General features: G+C 50.7%; 17 non-coding genes across 17 annotated transcripts; 8 read left to right on the top strand and 9 right to left on the bottom strand.

The window, feature by feature from the left end:
* Positions 1–154: 154 nt before the first annotated feature.
* On the bottom strand, positions 155–226 carry Trnag-ccc. The gene has a single exon. It is a non-coding gene; the product is annotated as a tRNA-Gly (tRNA).
* Positions 227–908: 682 nt separating this feature from the next.
* Trnal-uaa lies at positions 909–992 on the top strand. The gene has a single exon. It is a non-coding gene; the product is annotated as a tRNA-Leu (tRNA).
* A 1127-nt stretch (positions 993–2119) lies between these two features.
* On the bottom strand, positions 2120–2191 carry Trnag-ccc. Its single transcript has one exon. It is a non-coding gene; the product is annotated as a tRNA-Gly (tRNA).
* A 683-nt stretch (positions 2192–2874) lies between these two features.
* On the top strand, positions 2875–2958 carry Trnal-uaa. The gene has a single exon. It is a non-coding gene; the product is annotated as a tRNA-Leu (tRNA).
* A 1127-nt stretch (positions 2959–4085) lies between these two features.
* Trnag-ccc lies at positions 4086–4157 on the bottom strand. The gene has a single exon. It is a non-coding gene; the product is annotated as a tRNA-Gly (tRNA).
* Positions 4158–4840: 683 nt separating this feature from the next.
* Positions 4841–4924, top strand: Trnal-uaa. Its single transcript has one exon. It is a non-coding gene; the product is annotated as a tRNA-Leu (tRNA).
* Positions 4925–6050: 1126 nt separating this feature from the next.
* Trnag-ccc lies at positions 6051–6122 on the bottom strand. Its single transcript has one exon. It is a non-coding gene; the product is annotated as a tRNA-Gly (tRNA).
* A 683-nt stretch (positions 6123–6805) lies between these two features.
* Positions 6806–6889, top strand: Trnal-uaa. Its single transcript has one exon. It is a non-coding gene; the product is annotated as a tRNA-Leu (tRNA).
* A 1126-nt stretch (positions 6890–8015) lies between these two features.
* On the bottom strand, positions 8016–8087 carry Trnag-ccc. Its single transcript has one exon. It is a non-coding gene; the product is annotated as a tRNA-Gly (tRNA).
* Positions 8088–8770: 683 nt separating this feature from the next.
* Trnal-uaa lies at positions 8771–8854 on the top strand. Its single transcript has one exon. It is a non-coding gene; the product is annotated as a tRNA-Leu (tRNA).
* A 1127-nt stretch (positions 8855–9981) lies between these two features.
* On the bottom strand, positions 9982–10053 carry Trnag-ccc. The gene has a single exon. It is a non-coding gene; the product is annotated as a tRNA-Gly (tRNA).
* Positions 10054–10736: 683 nt separating this feature from the next.
* Positions 10737–10820, top strand: Trnal-uaa. Its single transcript has one exon. It is a non-coding gene; the product is annotated as a tRNA-Leu (tRNA).
* Positions 10821–11947: 1127 nt separating this feature from the next.
* Positions 11948–12019, bottom strand: Trnag-ccc. The gene has a single exon. It is a non-coding gene; the product is annotated as a tRNA-Gly (tRNA).
* A 683-nt stretch (positions 12020–12702) lies between these two features.
* Positions 12703–12786, top strand: Trnal-uaa. The gene has a single exon. It is a non-coding gene; the product is annotated as a tRNA-Leu (tRNA).
* A 1127-nt stretch (positions 12787–13913) lies between these two features.
* On the bottom strand, positions 13914–13985 carry Trnag-ccc. Its single transcript has one exon. It is a non-coding gene; the product is annotated as a tRNA-Gly (tRNA).
* A 683-nt stretch (positions 13986–14668) lies between these two features.
* Trnal-uaa lies at positions 14669–14752 on the top strand. Its single transcript has one exon. It is a non-coding gene; the product is annotated as a tRNA-Leu (tRNA).
* A 1127-nt stretch (positions 14753–15879) lies between these two features.
* Trnag-ccc lies at positions 15880–15951 on the bottom strand. Its single transcript has one exon. It is a non-coding gene; the product is annotated as a tRNA-Gly (tRNA).
* Positions 15952–16212: the final 261 nt, after the last annotated feature.

The raw sequence follows: 16212 nt of genomic DNA, 5'->3' as shown, positions 1-16212 counted from the left end.
CACGATGCTGAGAAACGAAAGCCGCAGACTAGCGCCCTGGCAGCACGGACTGAGACGAGGGGCGAAGGAAAACTATTCGTACCGCGACAGTTCACAGTTTCGAAGATCGCGTTTCGTTACGTGGAATACCCGTAGAAGAAAAAAGTACCTTTTGTGCGGTGGCCGGGAATCGAACCCGGATCAACTGCTTGGGAAGCAACCATGCTGACCGTTACACCACCACCGCGTTGTGCTGCGTCCCACCCACGCCTTGATGTGTCGGCTACCCTCTGCCATCAGAGGCCGAAGGCGACGGCGCTGTAGGCGCTCAACGCCAGGGCGGAGGTGAGCACATCTGAACGCAGTGCGTAGGTGCTGCTAGGGCGATGTAGCGTAGCTAGAAGCAGAACTGACAGCCGTTGAAAAACTGCCCTTTAATTTACAGCAGGGCGATAAAACAAATATCTAATGTGACGTACTTACTGATGATCCAGAGACGATTCAGCATGTGTGTGCCAATCCAGAAGTAGAAAGCGCCTAAGTATCACAATATTAAGTTGGTTAGTTTGATGCTCGCCTGGAGCCTATCATTAGCTTCCCCTGAGGGCGAAATGCACAGCGTAGCCGTTGCTAGGGAACGGCCTCTTCTGTCGTTTTTTGTTTTCTCTGCGTCAGTGTGAATATTGATAACTACAGTTCTGCTCGTTCCACTCAAGACAGATGGCGACGGAAAACAATGGTGTAAGGCACCATGTTTAAGCTGTGGTTCCCGAAAGTGAGGGTGGGGTGCAACCTCACATCTGACAACTCGTTTTAAATACTCTAAAACCAACGTATTTCCTTCACACAAGAAAAAAACACGCTAATTTCGCAGTCAGGCTCTGGAGATATGCCGAGAAACGACGGTGGAAGAGATCTGGCGCCCACGCGTCAGATTGGCCGAGCGGTCTAAGGCGCCAGATTTAAGCTCTGGTTCCCGAAGGGGAGCGTGGGTTCGAACCCCACATCTGACAATGCATTTTAAATATTCCAAAACTACCAATTTCGTACATGCGGGAAAACAAGTAAATTACGCGGGAACAGGTTCCACAGATACTACGAGAAACGGCAGTGACTATGGTGCTTGCCTTGCAAGTCTGATTGTCTGGCGGCCTGAAAGAATGGAAAGCTGTTAGGAGACATGGCTTTCAGCCACGAGGCCCGGAATCGATTCCCGGTAGCCGAACATTCTTTTGTTTGCTGAGTCTTGGTTATTCTCACGGCATTTACGATATCTTTGGGTTGTGGTTTTTGGGGTCCAAGCATCAGGCGAGCAAACGTGAACGAAAGCAGATATGTGCGTAAATGAGTGTCAGGGCAGTAATAAAGGTGGATGAGACGGTGGATCGGGTATTGGACTGCAGACGTGCCACATTGCGTAGCTCGATAGCTGAGTAAGTTAGAGCGTCGTGCTGTGAACACAAAGGCCACGTATTCGACCGCACCAAGTGCCATTTCATTTTTCTCCCCTAAAAGACAATGCTTCCTCCAGCGACACACTGCCAGGTAAATAACAAGCGATCTTCACAAGAAGTAAGGTGTCTACACGTTGCGCGATACTGTCGCCAACGGCCACACCGCGCGTAGTGCAGCGGTTCTCGTCTGTTCACCGGCGTTAGGAATCGTTGGCCGTGGTTAGTACATGGATGCGTGCTCGGCAGGGAACTCGACGTGCTGTTGCCTTCTTTCATTTTGCATTTTTCCTTCGGCTTCGTTGTTGCTTAGCAATAATTATGCGGTCCCGCACGCTGACGCCACTCTTGCCTCTCGGTACACTAAGGGTCGAATCTGTGGCCACAATAAAATGAAAGGTTCTGTCGTGTGTTTGTCGTTTTTTGGTCTCTCCCAGTCGTTTGTCGCGCCTGCCCTCTACATATATGCCCATTTCCAAGCGTCAGCTTTCGCGTCAGCCGAGCAAAGTCGAGACAAGTCGACACATGGAGACACACGATGCTGAGAAACGAAAGCCGCAGACTAGCGCCCTGGCAGCACGGACTGAGACGAGGGGCGAAGGAAAACTATTCGTACCGCGACAGTTCACAGTTTCGAAGATCGCGTTTCGTTACGTGGAATACCCGTAGAAGAAAAAAAGTACCTTTTGTGCGGTGGCCGGGAATCGAACCCGGATCAACTGCTTGGGAAGCAACCATGCTGACCGTTACACCACCACCGCGTTGTGCTGCGTCCCACCCACGCCTTGATGTGTCGGCTACCCTCCTGCCATCAGAGGCCGAAGGCGACGGCGCTGTAGGCGCTCAACGCCAGGGCGGAGGTGAGCACATCTGAACGCAGTGCGTAGGTGCTGCTAGGGCGATGTAGCGTAGCTAGAAGCAGAACTGACAGCCGTTGAAAAACTGCCCTTTAATTTACAGCAGGGCGATAAAACAAATATCTAATGTGACGTACTTACTGATGATCCAGAGACGATTCAGCATGTGTGTGCCAATCCAGAAGTAGAAAGCGCCTAAGTATCACAATATTAAGTTGGTTAGTTTGATGCTCGCCTGGAGCCTATCATTAGCTTCCCCTGAGGGCGAAATGCACAGCGTAGCCGTTGCTAGGGAACGGCCTCTTCTGTCGTTTTTTGTTTTCTCTGCGTCAGTGTGAATATTGATAACTACAGTTCTGCTCGTTCCACTCAAGACAGATGGCGACGGAAAACAATGGTGTAAGGCACCATGTTTAAGCTGTGGTTCCCGAAAGTGAGGGTGGGGTGCAACCTCACATCTGACAACTCGTTTTAAATACTCTAAAACCAACGTATTTCCTTCACACAAGAAAAAAACACGCTAATTTCGCAGTCAGGCTCTGGAGATATACCGAGAAACGACGGTGGAAGAGATCTGGCGCCCACGCGTCAGATTGGCCGAGCGGTCTAAGGCGCCAGATTTAAGCTCTGGTTCCCGAAGGGGAGCGTGGGTTCGAACCCCACATCTGACAATGCATTTTAAATATTCCAAAACTACCAATTTCGTACATGCGGGAAAACAAGTAAATTACGCGGGAACAGGTTCCACAGATACTACGAGAAACGGCAGTGACTATGGTGCTTGCCTTGCAAGTCTGATTGTCTGGCGGCCTGAAAGAATGGAAAGCTGTTAGGAGACATGGCTTTCAGCCACGAGGCCCGGAATCGATTCCCGGTAGCCGAACATTCTTTTGTTTGCTGAGTCTTGGTTATTCTCACGGCATTTACGATATCTTTGGGTTGTGGTTTTTGGGGTCCAAGCATCAGGCGAGCAAACGTGAACGAAAGCAGATATGTGCGTAAATGAGTGTCAGGGCAGTAATAAAGGTGGATGAGACGGTGGATCGGGTATTGGACTGCAGACGTGCCACATTGCGTAGCTCGATAGCTGAGTAAGTTAGAGCGTCGTGCTGTGAACACAAAGGCCACGTATTCGACCGCACCAAGTGCCATTTCATTTTTCTCCCCTAAAAGACAATGCTTCCTCCAGCGACACACTGCCAGGTAAATAACAAGCGATCTTCACAAGAAGTAAGGTGTCTACACGTTGCGCGATACTGTCGCCAACGGCCACACCGCGCGTAGTGCAGCGGTTCTCGTCTGTTCACCGGCGTTAGGAATCGTTGGCCGTGGTTAGTACATGGATGCGTGCTCGGCTGGGAACTCGACGTGCTGTTGCCTTCTTTCATTTTGCATTTTTCCTTCGGCTTCGTTGTTGCTTAGCAATAATTATGCGGTCCCGCACGCTGACGCCACTCTTGCCTCTCGGTACACTAAGGGGCGAATCTGTGGCCACAATAAAATGAAAGGTTCTGTCGTGTGTTTGTCGTTTTTTGGTCTCTCCCAGTCGTTTGTCGCGCCTGCCCTCTACATATATGCCCATTTCCAAGCGTCAGCTTTCGCGTCAGCCGAGCAAAGTCGAGACAAGTCGACACATGGAGACACACGATGCTGAGAAACGAAAGCCGCAGACTAGCGCCCTGGCAGCACGGACTGAGACGAGGGGCGAAGGAAAACTATTCGTACCGCGACAGTTCACAGTTTCGAAGATCGCGTTTCGTTACGTGGAATACCCGTAGAAGAAAAAAAGTACCTTTTGTGCGGTGGCCGGGAATCGAACCCGGATCAACTGCTTGGGAAGCAACCATGCTGACCGTTACACCACCACCGCGTTGTGCTGCGTCCCACCCACGCCTTGATGTGTCGGCTACCCTCCTGCCATCAGAGGCCGAAGGCGACGGCGCTGTAGGCGCTCAACGCCAGGGCGGAGGTGAGCACATCTGAACGCAGTGCGTAGGTGCTGCTAGGGCGATGTAGCGTAGCTAGAAGCAGAACTGACAGCCGTTGAAAAACTGCCCTTTAATTTACAGCAGGGCGATAAAACAAATATCTAATGTGACGTACTTACTGATGATCCAGAGACGATTCAGCATGTGTGTGCCAATCCAGAAGTAGAAAGCGCCTAAGTATCACAATATTAAGTTGGTTAGTTTGATGCTCGCCTGGAGCCTATCATTAGCTTCCCCTGAGGGCGAAATGCACAGCGTAGCCGTTGCTAGGGAACGGCCTCTTCTGTCGTTTTTTGTTTTCTCTGCGTCAGTGTGAATATTGATAACTACAGTTCTGCTCGTTCCACTCAAGACAGATGGCGACGGAAAACAATGGTGTAAGGCACCATGTTTAAGCTGTGGTTCCCGAAAGTGAGGGTGGGGTGCAACCTCACATCTGACAACTCGTTTTAAATACTCTAAAACCAACGTATTTCCTTCACACAAGAAAAAAACACGCTAATTTCGCAGTCAGGCTCTGGAGATATACCGAGAAACGACGGTGGAAGAGATCTGGCGCCCACGCGTCAGATTGGCCGAGCGGTCTAAGGCGCCAGATTTAAGCTCTGGTTCCCGAAGGGGAGCGTGGGTTCGAACCCCACATCTGACAATGCATTTTAAATATTCCAAAACTACCAATTTCGTACATGCGGGAAAACAAGTAAATTACGCGGGAACAGGTTCCACAGATACTACGAGAAACGGCAGTGACTATGGTGCTTGCCTTGCAAGTCTGATTGTCTGGCGGCCTGAAAGAATGGAAAGCTGTTAGGAGACATGGCTTTCAGCCACGAGGCCCGGAATCGATTCCCGGTAGCCGAACATTCTTTTGTTTGCTGAGTCTTGGTTATTCTCACGGCATTTACGATATCTTTGGGTTGTGGTTTTTGGGGTCCAAGCATCAGGCGAGCAAACGTGAACGAAAGCAGATATGTGCGTAAATGAGTGTCAGGGCAGTAATAAAGGTGGATGAGACGGTGGATCGGGTATTGGACTGCAGACGTGCCACATTGCGTAGCTCGATAGCTGAGTAAGTTAGAGCGTCGTGCTGTGAACACAAAGGCCACGTATTCGACCGCACCAAGTGCCATTTCATTTTTCTCCCCTAAAAGACAATGCTTCCTCCAGCGACACACTGCCAGGTAAATAACAAGCGATCTTCACAAGAAGTAAGGTGTCTACACGTTGCGCGATACTGTCGCCAACGGCCACACCGCGCGTAGTGCAGCGGTTCTCGTCTGTTCACCGGCGTTAGGAATCGTTGGCCGTGGTTAGTACATGGATGCGTGCTCGGCTGGGAACTCGACGTGCTGTTGCCTTCTTTCATTTTGCATTTTTCCTTCGGCTTCGTTGTTGCTTAGCAATAATTATGCGGTCCCGCACGCTGACGCCACTCTTGCCTCTCGGTACACTAAGGGGCGAATCTGTGGCCACAATAAAATGAAAGGTTCTGTCGTGTGTTTGTCGTTTTTTGGTCTCTCCCAGTCGTTTGTCGCGCCTGCCCTCTACATATATGCCCATTTCCAAGCGTCAGCTTTCGCGTCAGCCGAGCAAAGTCGAGACAAGTCGACACATGGAGACACACGATGCTGAGAAACGAAAGCCGCAGACTAGCGCCCTGGCAGCACGGACTGAGACGAGGGGCGAAGGAAAACTATTCGTACCGCGACAGTTCACAGTTTCGAAGATCGCGTTTCGTTACGTGGAATACCCGTAGAAGAAAAAAGTACCTTTTGTGCGGTGGCCGGGAATCGAACCCGGATCAACTGCTTGGGAAGCAACCATGCTGACCGTTACACCACCACCGCGTTGTGCTGCGTCCCACCCACGCCTTGATGTGTCGGCTACCCTCCTGCCATCAGAGGCCGAAGGCGACGGCGCTGTAGGCGCTCAACGCCAGGGCGGAGGTGAGCACATCTGAACGCAGTGCGTAGGTGCTGCTAGGGCGATGTAGCGTAGCTAGAAGCAGAACTGACAGCCGTTGAAAAACTGCCCTTTAATTTACAGCAGGGCGATAAAACAAATATCTAATGTGACGTACTTACTGATGATCCAGAGACGATTCAGCATGTGTGTGCCAATCCAGAAGTAGAAAGCGCCTAAGTATCACAATATTAAGTTGGTTAGTTTGATGCTCGCCTGGAGCCTATCATTAGCTTCCCCTGAGGGCGAAATGCACAGCGTAGCCGTTGCTAGGGAACGGCCTCTTCTGTCGTTTTTTGTTTTCTCTGCGTCAGTGTGAATATTGATAACTACAGTTCTGCTCGTTCCACTCAAGACAGATGGCGACGGAAAACAATGGTGTAAGGCACCATGTTTAAGCTGTGGTTCCCGAAAGTGAGGGTGGGGTGCAACCTCACATCTGACAACTCGTTTTAAATACTCTAAAACCAACGTATTTCCTTCACACAAGAAAAAAACACGCTAATTTCGCAGTCAGGCTCTGGAGATATACCGAGAAACGACGGTGGAAGAGATCTGGCGCCCACGCGTCAGATTGGCCGAGCGGTCTAAGGCGCCAGATTTAAGCTCTGGTTCCCGAAGGGGAGCGTGGGTTCGAACCCCACATCTGACAATGCATTTTAAATATTCCAAAACTACCAATTTCGTACATGCGGGAAAACAAGTAAATTACGCGGGAACAGGTTCCACAGATACTACGAGAAACGGCAGTGACTATGGTGCTTGCCTTGCAAGTCTGATTGTCTGGCGGCCTGAAAGAATGGAAAGCTGTTAGGAGACATGGCTTTCAGCCACGAGGCCCGGAATCGATTCCCGGTAGCCGAACATTCTTTTGTTTGCTGAGTCTTGGTTATTCTCACGGCATTTACGATATCTTTGGGTTGTGGTTTTTGGGGTCCAAGCATCAGGCGAGCAAACGTGAACGAAAGCAGATATGTGCGTAAATGAGTGTCAGGGCAGTAATAAAGGTGGATGAGACGGTGGATCGGGTATTGGACTGCAGACGTGCCACATTGCGTAGCTCGATAGCTGAGTAAGTTAGAGCGTCGTGCTGTGAACACAAAGGCCACGTATTCGACCGCACCAAGTGCCATTTCATTTTTCTCCCCTAAAAGACAATGCTTCCTCCAGCGACACACTGCCAGGTAAATAACAAGCGATCTTCACAAGAAGTAAGGTGTCTACACGTTGCGCGATACTGTCGCCAACGGCCACACCGCGCGTAGTGCAGCGGTTCTCGTCTGTTCACCGGCGTTAGGAATCGTTGGCCGTGGTTAGTACATGGATGCGTGCTCGGCAGGGAACTCGACGTGCTGTTGCCTTCTTTCATTTTGCATTTTTCCTTCGGCTTCGTTGTTGCTTAGCAATAATTATGCGGTCCCGCACGCTGACGCCACTCTTGCCTCTCGGTACACTAAGGGGCGAATCTGTGGCCACAATAAAATGAAAGGTTCTGTCGTGTGTTTGTCGTTTTTTGGTCTCTCCCAGTCGTTTGTCGCGCCTGCCCTCTACATATATGCCCATTTCCAAGCGTCAGCTTTCGCGTCAGCCGAGCAAAGTCGAGACAAGTCGACACATGGAGACACACGATGCTGAGAAACGAAAGCCGCAGACTAGCGCCCTGGCAGCACGGACTGAGACGAGGGGCGAAGGAAAACTATTCGTACCGCGACAGTTCACAGTTTCGAAGATCGCGTTTCGTTACGTGGAATACCCGTAGAAGAAAAAAGTACCTTTTGTGCGGTGGCCGGGAATCGAACCCGGATCAACTGCTTGGGAAGCAACCATGCTGACCGTTACACCACCACCGCGTTGTGCTGCGTCCCACCCACGCCTTGATGTGTCGGCTACCCTCCTGCCATCAGAGGCCGAAGGCGACGGCGCTGTAGGCGCTCAACGCCAGGGCGGAGGTGAGCACATCTGAACGCAGTGCGTAGGTGCTGCTAGGGCGATGTAGCGTAGCTAGAAGCAGAACTGACAGCCGTTGAAAAACTGCCCTTTAATTTACAGCAGGGCGATAAAACAAATATCTAATGTGACGTACTTACTGATGATCCAGAGACGATTCAGCATGTGTGTGCCAATCCAGAAGTAGAAAGCGCCTAAGTATCACAATATTAAGTTGGTTAGTTTGATGCTCGCCTGGAGCCTATCATTAGCTTCCCCTGAGGGCGAAATGCACAGCGTAGCCGTTGCTAGGGAACGGCCTCTTCTGTCGTTTTTTGTTTTCTCTGCGTCAGTGTGAATATTGATAACTACAGTTCTGCTCGTTCCACTCAAGACAGATGGCGACGGAAAACAATGGTGTAAGGCACCATGTTTAAGCTGTGGTTCCCGAAAGTGAGGGTGGGGTGCAACCTCACATCTGACAACTCGTTTTAAATACTCTAAAACCAACGTATTTCCTTCACACAAGAAAAAAACACGCTAATTTCGCAGTCAGGCTCTGGAGATATACCGAGAAACGACGGTGGAAGAGATCTGGCGCCCACGCGTCAGATTGGCCGAGCGGTCTAAGGCGCCAGATTTAAGCTCTGGTTCCCGAAGGGGAGCGTGGGTTCGAACCCCACATCTGACAATGCATTTTAAATATTCCAAAACTACCAATTTCGTACATGCGGGAAAACAAGTAAATTACGCGGGAACAGGTTCCACAGATACTACGAGAAACGGCAGTGACTATGGTGCTTGCCTTGCAAGTCTGATTGTCTGGCGGCCTGAAAGAATGGAAAGCTGTTAGGAGACATGGCTTTCAGCCACGAGGCCCGGAATCGATTCCCGGTAGCCGAACATTCTTTTGTTTGCTGAGTCTTGGTTATTCTCACGGCATTTACGATATCTTTGGGTTGTGGTTTTTGGGGTCCAAGCATCAGGCGAGCAAACGTGAACGAAAGCAGATATGTGCGTAAATGAGTGTCAGGGCAGTAATAAAGGTGGATGAGACGGTGGATCGGGTATTGGACTGCAGACGTGCCACATTGCGTAGCTCGATAGCTGAGTAAGTTAGAGCGTCGTGCTGTGAACACAAAGGCCACGTATTCGACCGCACCAAGTGCCATTTCATTTTTCTCCCCTAAAAGACAATGCTTCCTCCAGCGACACACTGCCAGGTAAATAACAAGCGATCTTCACAAGAAGTAAGGTGTCTACACGTTGCGCGATACTGTCGCCAACGGCCACACCGCGCGTAGTGCAGCGGTTCTCGTCTGTTCACCGGCGTTAGGAATCGTTGGCCGTGGTTAGTACATGGATGCGTGCTCGGCAGGGAACTCGACGTGCTGTTGCCTTCTTTCATTTTGCATTTTTCCTTCGGCTTCGTTGTTGCTTAGCAATAATTATGCGGTCCCGCACGCTGACGCCACTCTTGCCTCTCGGTACACTAAGGGGCGAATCTGTGGCCACAATAAAATGAAAGGTTCTGTCGTGTGTTTGTCGTTTTTTGGTCTCTCCCAGTCGTTTGTCGCGCCTGCCCTCTACATATATGCCCATTTCCAAGCGTCAGCTTTCGCGTCAGCCGAGCAAAGTCGAGACAAGTCGACACATGGAGACACACGATGCTGAGAAACGAAAGCCGCAGACTAGCGCCCTGGCAGCACGGACTGAGACGAGGGGCGAAGGAAAACTATTCGTACCGCGACAGTTCACAGTTTCGAAGATCGCGTTTCGTTACGTGGAATACCCGTAGAAGAAAAAAAGTACCTTTTGTGCGGTGGCCGGGAATCGAACCCGGGTCAACTGCTTGGGAAGCAACCATGCTGACCGTTACACCACCACCGCGTTGTGCTGCGTCCCACCCACGCCTTGATGTGTCGGCTACCCTCCTGCCATCAGAGGCCGAAGGCGACGGCGCTGTAGGCGCTCAACGCCAGGGCGGAGGTGAGCACATCTGAACGCAGTGCGTAGGTGCTGCTAGGGCGATGTAGCGTAGCTAGAAGCAGAACTGACAGCCGTTGAAAAACTGCCCTTTAATTTACAGCAGGGCGATAAAACAAATATCTAATGTGACGTACTTACTGATGATCCAGAGACGATTCAGCATGTGTGTGCCAATCCAGAAGTAGAAAGCGCCTAAGTATCACAATATTAAGTTGGTTAGTTTGATGCTCGCCTGGAGCCTATCATTAGCTTCCCCTGAGGGCGAAATGCACAGCGTAGCCGTTGCTAGGGAACGGCCTCTTCTGTCGTTTTTTGTTTTCTCTGCGTCAGTGTGAATATTGATAACTACAGTTCTGCTCGTTCCACTCAAGACAGATGGCGCCGGAAAACAATGGTGTAAGGCACCATGTTTAAGCTGTGGTTCCCGAAAGTGAGGGTGGGGTGCAACCTCACATCTGACAACTCGTTTTAAATACTCTAAAACCAACGTATTTCCTTCACACAAGAAAAAAACACGCTAATTTCGCAGTCAGGCTCTGGAGATATACCGAGAAACGACGGTGGAAGAGATCTGGCGCCCACGCGTCAGATTGGCCGAGCGGTCTAAGGCGCCAGATTTAAGCTCTGGTTCCCGAAGGGGAGCGTGGGTTCGAACCCCACATCTGACAATGCATTTTAAATATTCCAAAACTACCAATTTCGTACATGCGGGAAAACAAGTAAATTACGCGGGAACAGGTTCCACAGATACTACGAGAAACGGCAGTGACTATGGTGCTTGCCTTGCAAGTCTGATTGTCTGGCGGCCTGAAAGAATGGAAAGCTGTTAGGAGACATGGCTTTCAGCCACGAGGCCCGGAATCGATTCCCGGTAGCCGAACATTCTTTTGTTTGCTGAGTCTTGGTTATTCTCACGGCATTTACGATATCTTTGGGTTGTGGTTTTTGGGGTCCAAGCATCAGGCGAGCAAACGTGAACGAAAGCAGATATGTGCGTAAATGAGTGTCAGGGCAGTAATAAAGGTGGATGAGACGGTGGATCGGGTATTGGACTGCAGACGTGCCACATTGCGTAGCTCGATAGCTGAGTAAGTTAGAGCGTCGTGCTGTGAACACAAAGGCCACGTATTCGACCGCACCAAGTGCCATTTCATTTTTCTCCCCTAAAAGACAATGCTTCCTCCAGCGACACACTGCCAGGTAAATAACAAGCGATCTTCACAAGAAGTAAGGTGTCTACACGTTGCGCGATACTGTCGCCAACGGCCACACCGCGCGTAGTGCAGCGGTTCTCGTCTGTTCACCGGCGTTAGGAATCGTTGGCCGTGGTTAGTACATGGATGCGTGCTCGGCAGGGAACTCGACGTGCTGTTGCCTTCTTTCATTTTGCATTTTTCCTTCGGCTTCGTTGTTGCTTAGCAATAATTATGCGGTCCCGCACGCTGACGCCACTCTTGCCTCTCGGTACACTAAGGGGCGAATCTGTGGCCACAATAAAATGAAAGGTTCTGTCGTGTGTTTGTCGTTTTTTGGTCTCTCCCAGTCGTTTGTCGCGCCTGCCCTCTACATATATGCCCATTTCCAAGCGTCAGCTTTCGCGTCAGCCGAGCAAAGTCGAGACAAGTCGACACATGGAGACACACGATGCTGAGAAACGAAAGCCGCAGACTAGCGCCCTGGCAGCACGGACTGAGACGAGGGGCGAAGGAAAACTATTCGTACCGCGACAGTTCACAGTTTCGAAGATCGCGTTTCGTTACGTGGAATACCCGTAGAAGAAAAAAAGTACCTTTTGTGCGGTGGCCGGGAATCGAACCCGGGTCAACTGCTTGGGAAGCAACCATGCTGACCGTTACACCACCACCGCGTTGTGCTGCGTCCCACCCACGCCTTGATGTGTCGGCTACCCTCCTGCCATCAGAGGCCGAAGGCGACGGCGCTGTAGGCGCTCAACGCCAGGGCGGAGGTGAGCACATCTGAACGCAGTGCGTAGGTGCTGCTAGGGCGATGTAGCGTAGCTAGAAGCAGAACTGACAGCCGTTGAAAAACTGCCCTTTAATTTACAGCAGGGCGATAAAACAAATATCTAATGTGACGTACTTACTGATGATCCAGAGACGATTCAGCATGTGTGTGCCAATCCAGAAGTAGAAAGCGCCTAAGTATCACAATATTAAGTTGGTTAGTTTGATGCTCGCCTGGAGCCTATCATTAGCTTCCCCTGAGGGCGAAATGCACAGCGTAGCCGTTGCTAGGGAACGGCCTCTTCTGTCGTTTTTTGTTTTCTCTGCGTCAGTGTGAATATTGATAACTACAGTTCTGCTCGTTCCACTCAAGACAGATGGCGACGGAAAACAATGGTGTAAGGCACCATGTTTAAGCTGTGGTTCCCGAAAGTGAGGGTGGGGTGCAACCTCACATCTGACAACTCGTTTTAAATACTCTAAAACCAACGTATTTCCTTCACACAAGAAAAAAACACGCTAATTTCGCAGTCAGGCTCTGGAGATATACCGAGAAACGACGGTGGAAGAGATCTGGCGCCCACGCGTCAGATTGGCCGAGCGGTCTAAGGCGCCAGATTTAAGCTCTGGTTCCCGAAGGGGAGCGTGGGTTCGAACCCCACATCTGACAATGCATTTTAAATATTCCAAAACTACCAATTTCGTACATGCGGGAAAACAAGTAAATTACGCGGGAACAGGTTCCACAGATACTACGAGAAACGGCAGTGACTATGGTGCTTGCCTTGCAAGTCTGATTGTCTGGCGGCCTGAAAGAATGGAAAGCTGTTAGGAGACATGGCTTTCAGCCACGAGGCCCGGAATCGATTCCCGGTAGCCGAACATTCTTTTGTTTGCTGAGTCTTGGTTATTCTCACGGCATTTACGATATCTTTGGGTTGTGGTTTTTGGGGTCCAAGCATCAGGCGAGCAAACGTGAACGAAAGCAGATATGTGCGTAAATGAGTGTCAGGGCAGTAATAAAGGTGGATGAGACGGTGGATCGGGTATTGGACTGCAGACGTGCCACATTGCGTAGCTCGATAGCTGAGTAAGTTAGAGCGTCGTGCTGTGAACACAAAGGCCACGTATTCGACCGCACCAAGTGCCATTTCATTTTTCTCCCCTAAAAGACAATGCTTCCTCCAGCGACACACTGCCAGGTAAATAACAAGCGATCTTCACAAGAAGTAAGGTGTCTACACGTTGCGCGATACTGTCGCCAACGGCCACACCGCGCGTAGTGCAGCGGTTCTCGTCTGTTCACCGGCGTTAGGAATCGTTGGCCGTGGTTAGTACATGGATGCGTGCTCGGCAGGGAACTCGACGTGCTGTTGCCTTCTTTCATTTTGCATTTTTCCTTCGGCTTCGTTGTTGCTTAGCAATAATTATGCGGTCCCGCACGCTGACGCCACTCTTGCCTCTCGGTACACTAAGGGGCGAATCTGTGGCCACAATAAAATGAAAGGTTCTGTCGTGTGTTTGTCGTTTTTTGGTCTCTCCCAGTCGTTTGTCGCGCCTGCCCTCTACATATATGCCCATTTCCAAGCGTCAGCTTTCGCGTCAGCCGAGCAAAGTCGAGACAAGTCGACACATGGAGACACACGATGCTGAGAAACGAAAGCCGCAGACTAGCGCCCTGGCAGCACGGACTGAGACGAGGGGCGAAGGAAAACTATTCGTACCGCGACAGTTCACAGTTTCGAAGATCGCGTTTCGTTACGTGGAATACCCGTAGAAGAAAAAAAGTACCTTTTGTGCGGTGGCCGGGAATCGAACCCGGGTCAACTGCTTGGGAAGCAACCATGCTGACCGTTACACCACCACCGCGTTGTGCTGCGTCCCACCCACGCCTTGATGTGTCGGCTACCCTCCTGCCATCAGAGGCCGAAGGCGACGGCGCTGTAGGCGCTCAACGCCAGGGCGGAGGTGAGCACATCTGAACGCAGTGCGTAGGTGCTGCTAGGGCGATGTAGCGTAGCTAGAAGCAGAACTGACAGCCGTTGAAAAACTGCCCTTTAATTTACAGCAGGGCGATAAAACAAATATCTAATGTGACGTACTTACTGATGATCCAGAGACGATTCAGCATGTGTGTGCCAATCCAGAAGTAGAAAGCGCCTAAGTATCACAATATTAAGTTGGTTAGTTTGATGCTCGCCTGGAGCCTATCATTAGCTTCCCCTGAGGGCGAAATGCACAGCGTAGCCGTTGCTAGGGAACGGCCTCTTCTGTCGTTTTTTGTTTTCTCTGCGTCAGTGTGAATATTGATAACTACAGTTCTGCTCGTTCCACTCAAGACAGATGGCGACGGAAAACAATGGTGTAAGGCACCATGTTTAAGCTGTGGTTCCCGAAAGTGAGGGTGGGGTGCAACCCCACATCTGACAACTCGTTTTAAATACTCTAAAACCAACGTATTTCCTTCACACAAGAAAAAAACACGCTAATTTCGCAGTCAGGCTCTGGAGATATACCGAGAAACGACGGTGGAAGAGATCTGGCGCCCACGCGTCAGATTGGCCGAGCGGTCTAAGGCGCCAGATTTAAGCTCTGGTTCCCGAAGGGGAGCGTGGGTTCGAACCCCACATCTGACAATGCATTTTAAATATTCCAAAACTACCAATTTCGTACATGCGGGAAAACAAGTAAATTACGCGGGAACAGGTTCCACAGATACTACGAGAAACCTCAGTGACTATGGTGCTTGCCTTGCAAGTCTGATTGTCTGGCGGCCTGAAAGAATGGAAAGCTGTTAGGAGACATGGCTTTCAGCCACGAGGCCTGGAATCGATTCCCGGTAGCCGAACATTCTTTTGTTTGCTGAGTCTTGGTTATTCTCACGGCATTTACGATATCTTTGGGTTGTGGTTTTTGGGGTCCAAGCATCAGGCGAGCAAACGTGAACGAAAGCAGATATGTGCGTAAATGAGTGTCAGGGCAGTAATAAAGGTGGATGAGACGGTGGATCGGGTATTGGACTGCAGACGTGCCACATTGCGTAGCTCGATAGCTGAGTAAGTTAGAGCGTCGTGCTGTGAACACAAAGGCCACGTATTCGACCGCACCAAGTGCCATTTCATTTTTCTCCCCTAAAAGACAATGCTTCCTCCAGCGACACACTGCCAGGTAAATAACAAGCGATCTTCACAAGAAGTAAGGTGTCTACACGTTGCGCGATACTGTCTCCAACGGCCACACCGCGCGTAGTGCAGCGGTTCTCGTCTGTTCACCGGCGTTAGGAATCGTTGGCCGTGGTTAGTACATGGATGCGTGCTCGGCTGGGAACTCGACGTGCTGTTGCCTTCTTTCATTTTGCATTTTTCCTTCGGCTTCGTTGTTGCTTAGCAATAATTATGCGGTCCCGCACGCTGACGCCACTCTTGCCTCTCGGTACACTAAGGGGCGAATCTGTGGCCACAATAAAATGAAAGGTTCTGTCGTGTGTTTGTCGTTTTTTGGTCTCTCCCAGTCGTTTGTCGCGCCTGCCCTCTACATATATGCCCATTTCCAAGCGTCAGCTTTCGCGTCAGCCGAGCAAAGTCGAGACAAGTCGACACATGGAGACACACGATGCTGAGAAACGAAAGCCGCAGACTAGCGCCCTGGCAGCACGGACTGAGACGAGGGGCGAAGGAAAACTATTCGTACCGCGACAGTTCACAGTTTCGAAGATCGCGTTTCGTTACGTGGAATACCCGTAGAAGAAAAAAAGTACCTTTTGTGCGGTGGCCGGGAATCGAACCCGGGTCAACTGCTTGGGAAGCAACCATGCTGACCGTTACACCACCACCGCGTTGTGCTGCGTCCCACCCACGCCTTGATGTGTCGGCTACCCTCCTGCCATCAGAGGCCGAAGGCGACGGCGCTGTAGGCGCTCAACGCCAGGGCGGAGGTGAGCACATCTGAACGCAGTGCGTAGGTGCTGCTAGGGCGATGTAGCGTAGCTAGAAGCAGAACTGACAGCCGTTGAAAAACTGCCCTTTAATTTACAGCAGGGCGATAAAACAAATATCTAATGTGACGTACTTACTGATGATCCAGAGACGATTCAGCA

Source organism: Schistocerca piceifrons, chromosome 2, assembly GCF_021461385.2.
Source record: "Schistocerca piceifrons isolate TAMUIC-IGC-003096 chromosome 2, iqSchPice1.1, whole genome shotgun sequence".
NCBI classification, from domain to species: Eukaryota; Metazoa; Arthropoda; class Insecta; order Orthoptera; family Acrididae; genus Schistocerca; species Schistocerca piceifrons.
Note: the sequence above shows the minus strand (reverse complement) of the source record. Positions and strands in the feature narration are given on the sequence as shown.